This window comes from Muntiacus reevesi, chromosome 20 (genome assembly GCF_963930625.1).
Source record: "Muntiacus reevesi chromosome 20, mMunRee1.1, whole genome shotgun sequence".
Taxonomy (NCBI): Eukaryota; Metazoa; Chordata; class Mammalia; order Artiodactyla; family Cervidae; genus Muntiacus; species Muntiacus reevesi.
The window spans coordinates 39,848,282-39,865,125 of NC_089268.1; the positions used below are offsets into that span (position 1 = coordinate 39,848,282).

Below are 16,844 nucleotides of genomic sequence, written 5' to 3' on the forward strand. Positions count from 1 at the left end.
TAAAAAGTCAACAACAAAAAGTGATAAGCTGGTCTCCATAACATGAAACCACCCCTGGCAGAACTCACTCCCAGAAGCCTGGCGTGCTGCAGCCCATGGGGTGGCAAAGAGTCAGACATGCCTTAGCAACCGAACAACAGCGATAACAAATGGCCTGAGGCACAGAGGGGACAGCCAGGGGATGACTGACCCTCTCAGGGAACATCCTCCTAGGTACACTGACACACACACTCCCTCCAGGGTTCCAGGAGTCTTCCTTCCAGAGAGCCCATAACTCACTGTCTTGCTCAACCTGTTTTGCCTCATACTTCACATTTTACCCAAAATAAGAAAGTGACTTGCACATTCCACCCTCCAGCTTGATTTAAGACAGTAACAATTATAATTACTTTTACAGTTATGCATACAAGTGTGACTGAGCTTCTTCTTGGATGCTAAGAACCCAATGAGAAAAGAATCTGGGTAGAGAACCTAAGAGTCAAGATGGAAAAGAGAAAAACCTGACACGCTGACTTCACGTTCAATTGTTCTGAAGTTGGGGGCAAGGCTGAGGTTGGACCAGGGAGGGCAGGCTTCACCGAGAATGTAGACGTCTCACCTGCTTAACTGTAAGGAACCACACCACACAACAGACTGGGCAAGGAAGGAACGTGTTAGTCGCTCAGTCACGTCCGGCTTGGTGAAACCACGGACTGTGAATTGCCCAGGCTCTCTCCAGGCAAGAATACTGGAGCAGGTTGTCATTTCCTCCTCCAAGGGATCTTCCTGACCTAGGGGTCGAACCCGGGTCCTGCATTAAGGGGAGATTCTTTACCATCTGAGCCACCAGGGAAGCAAAGAAGGAAAGCCACTCTAAAACATCTGATTTTGCACTAAATAGCCAGGAAAGGGGAATCAGCTGTGCTAGCTACTCTCCGAGTGTCTCCTGCACTACAAAGCATTCATTATATGAGAAGTAACTACCTTTCGATAGGAAAGAACAGGAAAGTCACTTTTTCCCTTCTGTGTTTTCATTAGAATTGCCAAAGAAAGGAATACTTCAGAAACTGGGTTGGAAAACTCAGGATGCATAAGGAATTTTCATATTCTGCTGGCTGCCTGAAAAAGCAATCTGCTGCAAAAAATGCAGTGGGTGAGAGAGCCAACTTTCAAAGTATTTTTAACTAATGTAGTTTATGTCTGTTTCACTACCCAAAATCATAGCTGTTATTCCTCTGTGCAAAAAAATAACGTGATTGGAGAGGATACTGTTTTACTAGGAGACTCATCTGGTTATTTAGGAATTTTTCCACTATCTGCAAAGACTGTAAGACTCAGATAAACTGGTAAAGCACAAGACTAAAGGGACAAAGAGAAAAAGAAAGCTAACACAACCACAGGGCTGGATATTACTGGTGTAATAGAAACGTTAACTTATCTAAAAATCCAGTTGATCTATAGTGAAGGGTCTTAATTCTGGGCCATTCTAAGAAAGTCTAAAACTAAACAGGAGACAAGACACATGAGAGCTGTCAAAATGTTGGCGTGCCAAAGCAAGATCCTGAGTCGTCCCTGAAAAGCATTCATAAAAGACACGAATGCTTTACAGTGAGAGGGAGCTGACAAAAGGAAGCATTTTCAGGAAGGGGAGATGGTGGGGAAGGTGGGGCTGAAGTGCTACCTGTATCATGGAGAGAGATTCTGAGGAAGCCAATACTGCAGCACAGCAGGAAGGAACAATCATCCAAAGGCCCCATTTCTATCTGGTTAGGAAAGCCCTCCCGAGATCAACTAAGACTGACATGTCAGGCAACCAGCTCAACACGATCTGAAAATTAGTATTGTGTTGACCTTGGCATTTCTAGCCAATGCGATGATTAATTTCACTGCCGGTTCATGTTCTCAACAAAAGCTATTAGTGACTCAAATGGTACTGAATGAGTCTAATAAAGTGCTGACTATCATTGGCCATTGGCCATTTGCTGAAGTTTTACCCTAAATACAGCCTGGAATGGAAGGTAGATCAGAAGGCTGGTAGAGCAGCAAGGGCTATAGATACTGGTGGTAAGTGGGGCAAGGATTTATGTGGATCTCCATACTAACCAGTCTTGTGATTCTCCCTTCTTGCATCTTTGACCCACTCTCTGGCCATTCAGGGACTAGATGAATCCATGCACAACCAGTAATATCAGAAAAACAGTTCTAATACATGCCTTGATAGGGCAAGAATAAATGGGAAGACAGCCTCACTAGTAATCACAAAAATATAATTACTCAAGTATATTTTATATCTGCTTTCTAAAAGGATAATGCTCAAGACCATTAAGTAGATACATCACATATAAGATGCTTTAACAGGGCTTCCCACGTGGCTCAGTAGTAAAGAATCTGCCTGCCAATGCAGGAGACATGGATTCAATCCCTGAGTCAGGAAGATCCCCTGGAGAAGAAAATGGCAACCCATTCTAGTATTCGTGCCAGGAAAATCCCATGGACAGAGGAGCCTGGCAGGCTACAGTGCATGGGGTCACACAGAGCTGGACACAGCTCCGTGACTGAGCACCACACACATTACACATAAGATACTTTAATCATTAGTTGAAAACAACAGCAAAGATTAGAGACTATTCTGTAATATGCTATCCCTAGGTGTCTGTGGGGATTGGTTCCAGGACCCCTGGAATCTGAGAATTTTGGTATCTGCCAGGGGATACCAAATTTCTTTATATGAAAAGGCCTGGTACCATTGGTCCTCCACATCCATGTCTCCACATCTGCAGGTTCTGCCAACCACAATGCAGGACCCACCAGTATGAAGGGCTGACTGTGGAAACAAACCCAAGAAATGCTTAATTCTTAGAGACCATACGTGACCTACTCGGGCTTTGTGAGATGGTGGCATTGTTGCAAAACAGTTTATCACTGTGATAGGAAAGGGAACTTCTGTTCTCTTCACCTACTGTTTCACAGCATCCTTCAGGGGAAACCAAGAAACGAAAAAATATTCAGTTTAAAATTCTTCAGTTTTAACATCTTCATCTCAACAGGTTCCAGGACGTATGTAATAAGATGATAACTCTAACTCGGAGACCTGGTTTTTTTCTAAAAATGGAACTGATATACAAATATATCTCTATTAATTTTTTTGTGTGGATGAAAAGGACAGATACATCCTTAGGAAGGAAAATCCTAAATATTATCAAAAACTGTTTTCTATGTAGTCTCTTTGCTATCTGAAATTATGTAAGGAATGAAGTACATTACCTTAATAAGATCTATTTTCCTAACTGTACTGAGATATCATTGAGAAAAAATTGTATAACTTTAAGGTATAAAACCCAATGATTTGCTATAGATATGTTTCGCAAACTGAGTACCACAATAAGGTTAGTTAACACTTCCATCACCTCGGTTACCAGTTATCAGATCTAATTTTTACATTTTTGCTACATGCATGATATATAGGAGAACTATATGGAAAGAGATAGGAGGTCATGACCAAAAAAGTAGATGATATTGTGATACGCTCACTCTTAAACGCTCACTCTAAACAGGACATCTGAGGTCAAGTTTTAACACTTGCAAAATGCCTCTCCTTCTGAAAAGTACATTTATTTTCTTCTTGCTTTCTTTCTCTGTTTTCATCACCACTATAAGGTAAGGCCCAAGAGGCGGAAATCCATTCCCAGATTTCCTAACAAAACTTTCAAAGACGGTAGGAGTGAAAATGAGAATAACAGCTTGATGATATTTCTGACATTGTAATTTTACATTCATCATCATAGGCCCCTCCCCAACTCCACCACTGTGCCCTGCCCACCTCTTTTTTAATCAGTGGTTCCCTGGCCGCCCACAATTATTCACACAGCCCTGCTGAATAATTTTCTTCCCCCTGCTTGGTATAACAACAAAGCTCAGAAGCAGGAAGGAATGCCACTTACAGGCAGGTCAGACAGTGATGTAATTAACAGATCAAGGAGAAATGTTATTTCAGAAAGCCCCATGGAGCAAGAGACAGGCTCATTTCCTGGGTCATGACATTACCAGTAAACTACAGTTACTAAAGAATGAATATCTAAACCAAAATGTTTTCTTCGAACGCATAAAAGGTTGTATAAATATTACTCTCTCCTGTGAAAATTAAAAGTTTTATAGAGACATTTTATAGATACAAATTTAAAACCAGTTTGGGGAAAGAACTCCTCCATCTCACACTAAGTTAGGTGCAGGTGTATTCTTGTATGTCTCTGCTAAATCAATTTCTCAAGGAATAAAATGCAGGAAAATACAAAATGCAGGAAATAAGGTCAACCCACAAAGAATCGAATTCAACACAAGGAATGTGGGTGTCAAGGTGATTAAACATAGTCCCCACTTATTAACAGTAAACTAGTTGAGAAGGTTGTCATCAGAGAGTTTCATATAATCACACACAGGGTTTATAGCTTTAGCCACAAGTCCAACAAAAAAAGAAATGAGATGGTCTTGTTCTACCTTCCCAAGAAAAACAAAGAACCAGTTGACTGGAGGGCTGAGACTCAAACTCATGATTGCAGAGGAATGAGAAACCAATGAGACACAGCTTTCAAAGCATGTTCTTTGATACCACAAGCCATACAGTCAGAAATATCCCCAGCTATGAACAAGAGAAGTGTGTTTTACTTAGATCATTGTGCTTTCAATCTCAGGGAGGGATTCAGTCACAGATGAGAATTTTCTCACTCCATGCTGCAGTATTGACCACTTTCACTCTCTTTTACAGCTTCCCACTTTTTAATAACTACTGTAGCACAATGCATTAGATTTAGAAGTACTCATAGACCAAGTAAATAATAAATGCCAATGACAATAGAAACAAAACATTAGTACAAGACCTCCCACATAGGCCTAAAGGTGACAAAACGAATTAAAAATTAAAATAATTAAATAAATTAACTTAGGTGTGCCTATGCCTCTTCAAATTACTTAACCCTCAGGTGACATCAGGGAAACATCAAAAAGAAAAGACATGATTGAGATGACAAACTTCAGAGTATTTTTCACTCTCAGGTAAAACAACATGAATTAAAAATTACCATTCTGGTCCAAAGTCACTCCCAAGCCTACGCAAATTCCTTCAGGACAGAGGCTACATCATATGCATCTTTATGTCCTCAGCTTCCAGTCCCTCAATACCACAGAAGATAACTTCTCTAATGTACATGGAGGAGAGAATATATTCAGGGCCTGATTCTCATCTGTAGTCACTTCCAGCAATTCAAAAACTTAAAAATACTGATAATCTGTTGTATCAAAGGTGCTTCAGTAAGTCAAGACAGGCATCCCTGAAAGAGTCTCAGTACTCAGGAGCAGTGGCTACTGATACCTACTCCCCAAGCTCAGCTTGGCCAAGTTCCCATCTCCAAAGCAATCAGTTGCACAAAGTAGGTTTAGGCCCCTAACTGTCTGGACTTTGCTCCTCCAGCAACATCTGGGCTCCGCAGGACTCCTGACCTCTACCTCAAACTAGAGATTTCAAACATTAAGAACTTCACTCAACAAGAAAGTAGAATCATAAGTCAATCCAGGAGAAGCACAGAAGCCAAGACTAGTAGAAACAGTCCAGAGGAATCATTCTGGTGTCCTTAAAAATGTTCCTGAAAGTGTGTTAGTCACTCAGTTGGGTCTGACTCTTTGCAACCCCATAGACTGTAGCCCACCAGGCTTCTCTATCCATGGAATTCTCTAAGCAAGTATACTGGAATGAGTTGCCATTCCCTTCTCCAGGGGATCTTCCTAACCCAGGGATCGAACACGGGTCTCCTGCATTGCAGGTAGATTCTTTACCATCTCAGCCACTCTGAAACAACTTTTAAAAAAGGAAAACTTAAATATAAATATAAATTTATCAGATTAAAAGTATTTGGATTATGGAGAGAAAAGACAGCTTCCAGAAACCTCAATGGTTTTACTATAGAGCTAAAATAAACTTTTCTTCTTACTGATAGAGCATACTTTCCTCTCTGCTGCAGGGTTTGGATCTGAAAACCTGGATCATAATCTGGGAGACCCAAAAACTAATTATTATGTTTAAAAAAAGACATCTCTTAAGCTGACCTAGTTTGAAAGCCTGGATGCCTTTAAATTGCCAATGAACTGAAACCATTCATGAGAATGGGGCTTTTGAATGCTGAGAATGTTCTTTGGGGCTCAGCACAAAGATATTTGGCATAGATGACTGTAAATATTTGTAAAACTCTGGGTAAATGGACAGTGTTTGACCACACTCAAACCTCACGTCCAGCACAGTACTGTAGAAGCAAGTTATCTGGGGTGATTGGTTTGGGGGGGGAGGGGTTGGTTGAGGGACTTTTTTTTTTTTCTTTGTTTTAAATTTTAAAAAGCCAAGCAATTCAATCCTGCTACAGGACATCTTTTTACATTTTCCATACCTTGAATTTGTTTACTCATCAGGACAGTTCCAATTAGTCAGAGGCTCCTTTTGGAACAATTTATTTTCTTTCCCACTTTTCTAACTTCATGCCCATCACAAAGAATAAAATCCCAGTCACAGGGATGCAAAAGGAAGGCGGGAGCTTTATGAAAATGTGGCCTTGGAGTTCCTAATACAATTCTCTCCACGTGGCCTTGTGGATGGCTATGGATATTTTTCTTCCTCCTCCTCTCTCCTCCTCAAGATATCTTCAGAAATACCTAAGGGACTGCTACCCATGAAAAGGACTCTGGCTGAAAACGGAGGACAGAGGAAGGAGAAGGAGGGACCAATAGAGGAATTAGATGTAAAAGGGACTGGGGGCCAAGAGGTTCATCTCAGTGAAAGCTGCAGCAGTCTGATCCTTTAGCCAGCAACTCACTCAAGACTGGCTTGGGTTCCTTTTGCCTCTTTATCCGCGCCCTAAAAACTGAGTCATGGCAAGGTTCATTTATTTTGCTTCGGGGCCTATACACCCCCAAATGGCTGCTTCAGAAATGTTAGATACATTGTTCTTTAATTCATACCTGGCAACATTCAAATAAACCTCCAGAAATGCCAAATCAGAACACTGCTAGCCTTACTGCCAGCTTCAGCTAATATTTTGATATGATACACGCAACAGAAAGAAACAAAAAAGTGAGACTGTTGTGCAAGCATGAAGAGAGAACATATTGCCAGAAAGGGGAAATCATTTCTGAGAAATCTAAATGTGAGAAGTACATTCAAGAGTAGACTTACAACAGAATCTCTGAAACTCCTTGTACAAAAAACAAGATACCCTGGAAGGGGTCAGCTAAAGATATCTTTTCTCCACTGATGGAGGGATCAGTTTCATTTTAACTTCAACTTGAGAACAGCAGTGGAAGATCAAAGTTTCACCCTGTTTTATCAGCAATTACACAACAAAATAATCAGCAGAATGTATGACCAAGATTCCACAGATAACATCTTATCCATATGTAGGCATGTCAACCTACTGCCATGTATTCCCAAACAGCAGAAGGTAAGTATCTGAGATTCTGCCAACTCTGGTCTCCAGCTGAAGACACTGGGAGGTCTGCTTTAATCTTGAATTTTACAGTACATTCTGCAGAGACTAGTTTTACAATAAGTTAAGCTCGTTCCTTTTTGCCTGTAAACGGAGAGCTATTTTTGTAAAGTTCACAGGTGTTTCAGGCATTCAGAATGAATCCGATTCTGCATGGTTTCAGCACGAGAGGCAGAAAATAAAGCTAAACAACCCAGATAGCAGAGTGAGTCTCCCGTCCCATTTTCTTTTCTTAGTCCAACCCCACCGCTGTCTTGCAATGCCTGCAGCACTTAAAAAGCTGCCTCAACCTACCTGGCCGGAGAGCTCCGTTCCTCCCGGCCGCCGTCGGGCTTCTCAGCAGCCTCCCTCGCGCGCACCGCCAGCCGGGGCCGCTCGCACCCCGGGGAAGAACGGCTGTTCCATGCCCTCCGTCTGCCTCCCTGCTCTGCGGCTGACAGCTTTGCGCTCTGCAGAATTGCAACAGGGCTCGGGCTCCCAGACCGATCGGGCCGGAGAGGGAGGAGGCGTCCCTCGAACCGCCTCCTGCCTCGGGGCGCAGCTGCGCTGCCCGGGGAACCTCGCAGAGCTCGGGGCGCAGCACCGCCAGCAGCAGCAGCAGCAGCAGCAGCAGCGGCGGGAGCCGTGGGTTTATTTATACAGGAAGCTCAGGCGCGCACTTCCTACTTCCCATCTGGGTCGCACTTCAGCTGCAGGTGATGGTCTTAACCCTGTCGGAGCCCGGCGGCCCGCGCGCCCCAGCAGTCCGGCCCTCCTGCGCTCGCTCCGCTTAGCAAGACCTCTCTCCTGTCCTCCTGGGACGCCCGCTGCAGACAGCCTGGGCAGGGAGCCCCGCATCCTCAGCCGCTGGCGTCCTTCCTTCCGCCCGGACCGGGACACCTCTTCACCTAACTGGCTTTCAGAACTCGCCGCTTCTCCTCTGCACGCGTCCTCCCGGGACACCTGTCTTTCCCCTCCCTCCCAGCCCTCCAGTCTCTCGTTTCCACTTCGAACGACCCAGACCTGCCTTCCCACCCTGCGGGGACACTTGCTTCTGTAGAGCCAGTCCCCATGCACGTCTCATCTAAAAGCATCGTGTACCTGATTTGTCCCTTTAGCATCGAATGATAAAATTAGAACGCAGGCAAATCAAATCAGGACAGTCTTCATGGACCTCCTGTAACACAGGCACACTTTTAGGGAAGAGAAAAAAAACAAAACTGAAATGCTTTGCTAACAAATTACGTAGGCCCTGCTTAGCAACCTAACAGGTAGTGGTCCAGCTAAAGACCATGTAAGCCAGAAGCTGCGGCGTGGGGGTGGGGGAGGCCTGATGAGGTCTTCTGCACTCCAAAACCTCAGACACCTCGTTTGTGCGCCGTCCCTAACAGGTTGCCTGCCTACTCACTCCCCACACCCCCAAGGGTCACCATCGACTCTGATCGTCGCAGTTTAGAAATCTCCCTGCCCAGACAGGGGAGCCCGTGTGCGCTCACTCGGCACCCTCACTCCACGTTTGCAACCACAGTCAGGAATGTGCTTCCTCAAAGGAAGGGCCTCGCAGCCCTTGGTGGAAGGAATACTGAGCCTGCCAGTGAAGGCTCGGCAGTCGGCGCGGTGCCAAAGGACACAAGCAAACGGCCTCTGGGCTCTCCATGTTGAAGAAAACCTTGAGGGCAAAGCCAAGTGCGGAAGAACACAGTGTATCTCTGTGTATGATGGCCGGAGGACAGGAGGGCCAGTTTTGTTTTTGTTTGAGTGACTGAAAACAACGGAACATTATTCTCCTACAGTTCTTGAGCCCAGAAGTCCAAAATCGGGGTGTCAGCAGGGCTGCTTGCTTCCGGTGGCTGTGAGGGAAAATCTCCATCTCTCCCCTAGCCTCTGATGGTTGCTAGCTGTCTTTGGTCTCCTTAGGCTTGTTGCTACATCAGTTCACCGATGCCTCCATCATCACATGGAGCCATCACATGGTTTTTTCCCTTGTGTCTCTCTTACTTTTTTTCCTGTAAAGATGCTAGTCATGGGATCCAGGGCCTGTCATAATCCAGTATGACCTCATCTTCATTTGATTACAAACTAAGACCCTATTTTTCAAACAAAGTCACATTCTTAGGGAATGATAAGAATTTTAGGGGATACTATTCAATCCAGCACAGCACAGTGTAATAGAAAACTTTAGATTTAAAGGATAATTCATTTGAAAAAGCTCGTTTCACAAAAGCAGATTTTTTTTTTTTATAAAAACAGGTTTTCAAGGTTGATAAACATCTCTTTTCATGGACTTCCACTTAAAACCATTATCAGAGTTCTAAATGGCAGGTTATGACCAGTAGTTTTTGAAATGATTTTCAAGTACTATTACGTAGGGGTGTGTGTGCGCGGCTCAGTTGTGAGGAGGACCAATCTTCCAGTGGGGGAGGAAGGGAAGGAGACAAGGGAGATAAGATGGTAAGAGAATATATAGCAGGGTCTCAAAAAATACAATTGAAGGATATGTGAGCTTGAAAAGTCCTTCTAGCTAGTTTAGTCCAGGCATTCAGCTTTAAAGATGAGGAAACTAATGTCCAGGGAGATTTAAGTGGTCGACTTCAACCAGGTATGGGCAGAGCTGGAATGAGACCTAAATCTGTGTTTAGATGAAAAACTTATTTGTTAATGAAAACTGGTGTCTAACTTCAATTTTAGCATTTACCAGTGTAAATGCTTTAACAGACTCCAGATAGCCAAAGCAATTTTGTAAAAGAACTACGCTGGAGGAAATCACATCTCCTGATTTCAAACTATATTACAAAGTTATAGTAATCAAAACTCTTTCAGATCTGCCTATCATAGGTTCTGGAATAATTAAGCTATAATCTCTTGTCAACAGGATAAGGGAAGAAGCTGCTGCTAATATGAATGAAAACATGGGTTAAGCAATAATCATGCCATCTGCCCCTACAAGTGTCAGATGGGAAGAAAAAATATATTGTGTAATTAAATAATATCAGCATTGATTATTTTCAAGTTTATAAAATCTGCATTCAACTTTCAATAGGACTAAGTGAACATGTGGAACACTACAGTATTATGTAAATAACTCTTTCAGATCTGGAATAAAATATCTAAGAACAAATGTAACCAAGGAGGTGAAAGGTCTATATACTGAAACCACAAGACACTGATAAAAGAAACTGAAGAAGACAAAAATAAGTAGAAAGACATTCCATGCTCATGGACTGGAAGAATTTTTATTGTTAGGATGTCCATCCTACCCAAAGCAGTCTACAAATTCAATGCAATCCTATCAAAATTTCAATGGCATTTTTTCACAGAAATAGGACAAACAATCCCAAAATTTGTATGGGACCACAAAAGACCCCAGATAGCCAAAGCAATTTTGTGAAAGAACAAAGCTGGAGAAATCACATCTCCTGATTCCAAACTATATGACAAAGCTACAGTAATCAAAACTCTTTCAGAACTGCCTCATGAATCCACAGTGTGCCGCGGCTTCTCAAGCATGTATTGATCTCCTCCCAGACAAGCTGCTAGATGCTAGGAAGACAGACATAAGTTGGACATGGGCCCTGTCCTCAAAGCACCTTCAATCCAAGGAAGGAGTCAGACAAGCAAATCACTTATCAGGGTACCACGGTGGGTGTGTACGTGATGTGAGAGACTTCAACATAATGTGCTTTGGGAGCACAGAGAAGAAATGAACTAAAGGAAAGGGGCTGGTGAAAAGAATCAAGGGAGATTTCCCTGAGAACAGGACTTAAAGCTGACACTTCAAGTAGCCAAGTGGAGAAGGTGGGAAAAGATGAACCAGTCAGAGGCATGAGCCACTGTAAATGCTTAGAACTGTTAGACTTCAGATGATGCTTTTCGTAATTCAGACAGGGCAGATGAGGGCAGAATTAAAGAGTGAGGGTTTGAACTAACGTAGTGGCAAATGGCATGGAGAAGAAAGAACTAATGGAGGCAGATCTCAGAAACAGAACTGAATGGGACCTGAAACCTGATTGGATGTAGGGGATGAGGGAGAAAGAAGAGCCCAGGCTGCTGGTACCACAAACTGAGAGTAAGAATAAAAGACGAGCAGCCACAAAGGATGGCTTTCCTTACGCCATCATTAAGAAAATGATTTAAAACCTGTAGAATCTGAGGTGTCTCTAGGACATATGGAAGACTTGTCCAGTAAGCCATCAACAGAGATCTGGAGTGGAGAGTCTTTTAGGAATTACCATCATTTAGGTGGTGACCACAGATGAGATTAACAAGAGCTGAGATCACCCACAAAAGGCAGCATGCTGCAGAGCAACAAAGGGACTTTCCACACATACACAACCTATCACCCACTCATTATTACATAACCTTAAACAAGCTATTTAACATATTCAAAACTCTGTTGTGTCCAACTCTTTGTGACCCCATGGACTATACAGTCCATGGAATTCTCCAGGCCAGAATGCTGGAGTGGATAGCCTTTCTCTTCTCCAGGGGATCTTCCCAACCCAGGTCTCTGCATTGCAGGCAGATTCTTTACCAGCTGAGCCACAAGGGAAGCCCAAGAATACTGGAGTGGGTAGCCTATCCCTTCTCCAGCAGACCTTCCTGACCCAGGAATCAAACCAGGGTCTCCTGCATTGCAGGTATATTCTTTACCAACTGAGCTATCAGGGAAGCCCTCAAACAAGTTATTTAACATATTCAAAACTCAGTTTGTTCATGCATAAGAGAAGAATGATTATACTCATCTCACAGGTTGTGGTGAGGCTCAGTGAGAGGTTTGTAAAGTAGCTAGCACAGTGTCTGATGGCACTATATGAGTCTTGAAGGTGGAGTAGTGAATGTCTCCTCCTGGAACTGTGCAGTACCCGAACCCTAACCTGCTCATCTGTACAGCTTGGCCCTGCCCTGATACACAACAGGAACCCACTCAGTGTTGCTAAGGGCTATTAATCTTAGAAGAAAGGAGAAAGGAGAGAAAAAAAGAAAAAATTCAATAGAGAACCCACAGAAACACCACTATTTATAAGGTAGGTAAAAGAAGAGTCCTCATAATAACCTAAGAAGGAACTGCTTCTTTTAGACTACAAAAGTAGATGTAACATGTGATATCTCAGACTGAGAAGTAAAATCCAGTCACTGCAGTCTACAAAAATACTTTTTATCTTTCTGAGCAATGATAAACATAACACTATAAATTGTTCACCAGAGTTTGCAGTCATGCTGACCTTCGCCACAATAGAGAATTTCCTAATCTGAATTACAGACTTTCCTATGTTGTTGTCGTTGTTCGGTTGCTAGGTCATGTCTGACTCTTTGTGACCCCAGGCGAACAAAATCTTGACATTAAGGGTAAGTAATCCAAACTGTAGGAACTGTATTAACTTGTAACATACCTAAAGTCATGTAAAAGCAAGACCAAAATAAATCTAAAGCATACTTAGCCAAAAAAACAAATATAGAAATATATATATTAGATTACTAGATACATATAAGATACTTGTATAATATAAAACATATTATATAATATGTAATATGTAACATTATATATATATATACACACACACACATAAAACACACACTCTAGTCCTACATAATAAGGAAATCAACAAATGGACTTTCTTTTTAGAAAATTCATTAAAGAAAAATTAGATTCATTCTGATGCTACTAAAATTACTCTTCTCACCTACTTTACTCTTAGTAACACCCACCTTAGTCTTAACATCCTGATTACATGGTGCATTAAAGCTTTTTTTTTAATTTATTTTTTATTGAAGGATAATTGCTTTACAGAATTTTGTTGTTTTCTGTCAAACCTCAACATGAATCAGCCATGGGTATACATATATCCCCTCCCTTTTGAACCTCCCTCCCATCTCCCACCCCATCCCACCCCTCTAGATTGACAAAGAGCCCCATTTGAGTTTCCTGAACCATATAGCAAATTCCCGTTGGCTACCGATTTTACATATAGTAATATAAATTTTCACATTACTCTTTCCATACATTTCACCCTCTCCTCTCTTCTCCCCATGTCCTTAAGTCTATCCTCTATGTCTGTTTCTCCACTGTGGCCCTGTAAATAAATTCTTCAGTACCATTTTTCTAGATTCTGTATATATGTATTAGAATACGATATTTATCTTTCTCTTTCTGACTCACTTCACTCTGTATAATAGGTTCTAGGTTCATCCACCTCATCAGAACTGGCTCAAAGGTGTTCCTTTTTATGGCTGAGTAATATTCCATTGTGTATATGTATCACAACTTCTTTATTCATTCATCTGTCGATGGACATCTAGGTTGCTTCCATGTTCTAGCTATTGTAAATAGTGCTGCAATGAACAATGGGATACATGTCTTTTTCAATTTTGGTTTCCTCAGGGTATATGCCTAGATTTAAAAAATATGAAAAAAAAAAAAAAAAACTATGCCAGAAATTCGTTCAGGGTGACATGGTGGTCAAACTATTGATATATGGGAAGTCAAAATATGACCCAGAAATGATTACCCAGTTATGTCTGCCTTGATAACAAAAGTTTTTGAAAAGTTGGAGACATGTCATTTTGGTTCTATTTCATACATACAAAAGCATCTCAAAATCAGCTGGGCCACAATAAGAAAAACCTGACTAGAATGACCATCATCAAAAGTATACAAACAGTAAATGCTGGAGAGGGTGTGAAGAAAAGGGAACCCTCCTATACTGTTAGTAGGAATGTAAACTGGTACAACCACTATGGAGAATAGTATGGAAGTACCTTAAAAACTAAAAACAGAACTACCGTATCATCCAGCAATCCCACTCCTAGGCATATATCCAGAGATAATCACAATTCAAAAAGATATATATACCCCTCACTGCAACACTATTTACAATAGCGAAGACACAGAAGCAGCCTAAATGTTCATGGACAGATGAATGGATAAAGAGGATGTGGTACATGTATACAGTAGAATATTACTCAATCATAAAAAAGAATGAAATCATGCCATTTGCTGCCAACATGGATGGACCTAGAGATTATCATAGTAAAGTAAGTCAGACAGACAAAGACAAATATCATATGAAATCATTTATATGTGGTGGAATCTAAAAATGTCATACAAATGAATTTTGTATGATATAAATCTCCTATTTACAAAGGAGAAATAGACACAGATTTAGAGAAAAACCTTATGGTTACTGGGGCAAAGGAGCAGGGGAAAGTATATTAGGGACTTTGGGACAGATATGTACACACTGCTATATTTAAAATGGATAACCAACAAGAACCTACGGTATAGCACAGGGAACTCTGCTCAAAGTTATATGGCAGCCTGGATGGGAGGGGAATCTGGGGGAGAATGGATATGTGTATATGTATGACTGAGTTGCTTTGCTACACACCTGAAACTATCACAACATTATTAACCGGCTATACTCCAATATAAAATTTAAAGTTTATCAGTAATAATAAATTGAAAAAAATAAATTTACTACCTAATTTTTCATTAAACTTTGCATTCCTTTAGCTCATTTTCTGCCAAAGGGGATTATCCCACAATAAATGTTAAAGTTTTCAACAATAAAATAAATAGCTATAGATTTTCACCCTACAAAAGTGACCAAACTACTGAATCAGGAGCAGTCAGGCTTTCTACACTTGCCACCCACCTCACCAGTGGTCAGCCTGGCAGCTTCATGATTTTCATAGGCCACACTGGGGGTCCTGGCACAGGTGTTCTACTAAGGAGCTAACAGGGTAAGCAGCACCAAGTTATCCTCCCACTCCCTGAAGACTGGACTGAGTCAGTTGTTCTCAGCCACCAACGCTGGAATGTATTTCATTTTCTCAGTGAGTGCTTTGAACACTGTTCTCCAGAGGGAGGCATAAGTTAACTTGGATTTGGAGAGAACTGGTGGGGAAGACAGGGTTACATGTGCCATCTTTCACATTTAAACATGTGTTAAAGTGCAAACACTCTTTTCAACACATACATCTCACATGCTACGCGAGGAGACCATAGTAAATCCTGAAGTTATAAGGTGGAAGACTTCCACCTCGTTTTATTTCGTTGTCGTTCAGTCGCTAAGTCATGTCCAACTCTTTGAAACCCCATGGACTGAAAAACATCAGACTTTTCTGTCCTCTATCTCCCGGAGTTTGTTCAAATTCACGTCCATTGAGTCGGTGATGCTATCGAACCATCTCATCCTATCATCTTATTTGAGTGCATTTAAAAATAATATTTCCTTTAAGTCCAGAACCAATGCCAAATGGGAAACAAAACCAGCACAAACTGGAAATTCTATAGTGATTATCTGTTTAAAATTTCTACATAAGTCAACATTGATCTTTTATGTTTTACTTATAAAAATGTCCATTTCTTCAATATTTTCAATTTGTTTCTATAGAGTTTTGTGTGTAATCTTCAGGTATAATTCTTACAATTTCTCCAACTTCCCTGCTTTATGTGGTCATGTCTGTTTCCTCATTCCTAACTGTGTATATTTTTTCCAGTTTTTTAAATCTTATTTAGCCTGTTTCTCTAATTTTTTCTTCATTCCATTAATTCCAACTTTTAAAACTCTATCAGTTCTTTAATAAGTTTTCCTTTGAGTGAAGTTTTGGGTATATGCTATGCCCTAAAAATTTGGATATGGGCAATTTTTCTTGTTTTCTCTTTATTCTTTTATCAAAGGTCTATTTGGGAGAGTTTCTTAGTTTCCCAGTAGTTTGGGGGGCATCATATTTTTATTATTAATTTCTAATTTAATTGACTCATGATTAAGGAATGTGGTCTTAAAAAAAACTCTACTTTTGATATTTCTTATAGTTTTACTTTGTTTTGGGCCCATTTAATAATTCTATTTCTAGTCATCGGGGTTTGGAAAATTGCACGTCTCCAAAGAAATGCTCCCTGAAAGAGGACTTACTTGGTGATGTGACTAGGTAACCTGCCCTGCTCACCGAAAATCTAACCCCCAGAAGTAACAATGGCTTGTGTTGCAAAAGAATTCTCCCTTGCAAATCTGGAACTGTTACATCTCTAAGTAGAAAACAAGGCAATTAATTATTTTTAACAGGCAGATGGATTGTACCAGCTTGGAATTTAATAATAAAAAAACAAAAATCCCAAAGACATACAATACTTCTGAATAGTGCCCAGCAAGCACCTCATTCAAGTTTTTATTTTCCAACCTGGCATCTCAATTTCTCCTCTGCATTAGTAAACATTCATAAGCATCAGGCAAACCCTCTGTCCTTCAAATCCAAGAGAAACACATTTGTCTTGCACGTCAAGAGTGCCTCGGCGTGATTCACTGAAACCTGGACATGAAAGGGGTTAGAAGTATTTCAAATGCAAGCATCTGCTAAAATATT

The 16,844-nt window shown here is 41.2% G+C and overlaps 2 protein-coding genes across 2 annotated transcripts in view; one reads left to right on the forward strand and one right to left on the reverse strand.

Moving 5' to 3' along the window:
* The window catches only part of RNF144B (ring finger protein 144B), a 72,407-nt gene extending 64,305 nt beyond the window's left edge, over positions 1–8,102 (reverse strand). The window contains exon 1 of the mRNA XM_065912863.1: positions 7,797–8,102. The gene's annotated coding sequence lies outside the window, so the exon portion shown is untranslated. The remainder of the gene's footprint in view (positions 1–7,796) is intronic.
* Positions 1–16,844, forward strand: part of TPMT (thiopurine S-methyltransferase) — a 278,788-nt gene that overhangs the window by 96,637 nt on the left and 165,307 nt on the right. The gene's annotated exons all lie outside the window — the stretch shown is intronic.